This window comes from Sorex fumeus, unplaced genomic scaffold (assembly GCF_029834395.1).
Source record: "Sorex fumeus unplaced genomic scaffold, SorFum_2.1 ptg000024l, whole genome shotgun sequence".
Lineage (NCBI taxonomy): Eukaryota > Metazoa > Chordata > Mammalia > Eulipotyphla > Soricidae > Sorex > Sorex fumeus.
In genome coordinates, this window is record NW_026606081.1 from 8,675,930 (window position 1) to 8,678,110 (window position 2,181).

Consider the following 2,181-nt stretch of genomic DNA (forward strand, 5'->3'; position numbering starts at 1 on the left):
ATTTGAACTGTCTCTCCTGCTTCACACAATCATATTCTATCACTATATATACATTATGGTGATAAAAATACATATAAGAAAAAATAGTTATTTCTTTTTGGCTGGGGTAAAGGTTTGGGCCATACCCTAAAGTGCTCAGGAGGTATTCTTGGCTTTTGGCTTAGAAGTGACTTCTGGCAGTAATTGGGGACTATATGTGGGATTTTCAATCAGGTTGGTCAGTTGCGTGTAAGAAAGTACCTTATCATCTATACTAATTCTCCAACCCAGTTGGTATTTTTGCCTGCTCTTGAACACATGTGTGTATATGCATGTACATTATACATGTAATATGCATGTAGGCAAGTAATAGGAAATAGCAGAGTAGTTTTTTTGCTTGTTTCCTGGGCCACATCAGGTAATGTTCAGGGCTTCCTCTTGGTTGTGTACTCAAGGATCACTTGCTGGCTGGCTTGGGGGACCATATGGGGTGTCAGGGATCAAACCCAGCTGTGTCGTATGCATGGCAAGAACCCTACCCCACTGTACTATCACTCCAGTCCCTACAGTAGGTAGGGACTTTGTGCTTGACTCTTTTATTAAAAATTTTTATTAGTGAAACACCATGAGGTACAGTTGTAGATTTACAAATGTTTGTGCTTGAGTTTCGATTATACAATGATCAAATACCCATCCCTCCATCAGTGCCCATTTTCCACCATCATGGATCCCAGTATCCCTCCCACACCCATCCCCCCATCCCACCCTGCCTCTGTGGCAGGGCATTCCCTTTTGTTCTCTCTCTCCTTTTGGGTGTTGTGGTCTGCAAAAGAGGCACTGAGTGGCAATCATGTTCGGTCCATAGTCTACTTTCAACATGCATCTCCCATCCTGGGAGGATCCTCCAAACAGCCTTTATTTGGTGCTCCCTTCTCTATCTGATCTGTCCTTTCCCCTAGAATGCCTGGCTGGCCTCTAAGCCATGGAGTAATCCTCCTAGTACTGATCTCAGCTTTTCTTGGGTATTAATCTCCTATTTTGTTACTGTATGTCCCCCAGGGGCCATGCTAATCTTCTCTCTATCGTTCCAATTTTAGTATATGTGCTGCCGAGAGTATCTCGCCCGCACGGCAGAGCCTGGCAAGCTCCCCGTGATGTATTCGATATGCCAGACACAGTAACAACAAAGTCTCCAATGGAGACATTACTGGGCCCGCTCGAGCAAATCGATGAACAACGGGAGGGCCTTACTTACTTACATGTCCCCCAGATGAATGCCACCGGTTGCTTTTGTTCTTTTGGATGTGGGCCAGTCTCTGAGGTGTGAGATGGTATCTCATTGTGGTTTTGATCTGCATCTCCCTGATGATTAATGATGTAGAGCATCTTCTCATGTGCTTTTTTGCCATTCGGACTTCTTTTTTGAGAAAGTTTCTGTTCATTTCATTGCCCCATTTTTTGATGGGGTTGGATGTTTTCTTCTTGTGAAGTTCAACCAGTACTTTATATATCCTTGCTATCAACCCCTTGTCAGATGTATATTCGGCGAATATCCTTTCCCATTCTGTAGACTGTCTTTGTATTTTGGTCACTGTTTCTTTTGAGGTGCAGAAGCTTCTTAGTTTAAGATAGTCCCATTTATCTATCTCTGTTTTCACTTGCTCGGCCAGTGGCATGACATCTTTGAAGATACCATTAGCTTCAATGTCGTGGAGGATTTTGCCAACTTTTTCTTCAATGTGCCTTATGGTTTCCGGTCTGATGTTGAGGTCTTTAATCCATTTTGATCTTACTTTTGTACATGGTGTTAGGCAGAGTTCTGAGCCCATTTTTTTGCATGTAGCCATCCAGTTTTGCCATGTGCTTGACTCTTTTGACTGCATATTTTGCGAATGAATTTTATCCATTTTCTTGTATGCCATGCTAGTTCATGGATTTTTAATGCTTGATTCTATTCCAATGTTCAGATTGTTTTCAGTTTTGGTTTATCCTAAGAGCTCCAACTACACCTTTAGTTGATGAAAACAGTAAGTTCTCAGTTTGGCCATATAGCTCAGAGGTAAAGCGCTTGTCTTGCCTCCGTGAGATCTTGGATTTGATTTTCAGATCTTGGGTTTGAGTCCCCCCACTTCCATTTCTGCACACACACACACACACACACACACACACACACACACACACACCAGAAAAAATGTTTATCTT

General features: G+C 42.5%; 1 pseudogene; it reads right to left on the reverse strand.

Moving 5' to 3' along the window:
• Positions 1 to 999: 999 nt before the first annotated feature.
• LOC130023874 (uncharacterized) lies at positions 1,000 to 1,097 on the reverse strand (annotated as a pseudogene).
• Positions 1,098 to 2,181: the final 1,084 nt, after the last annotated feature.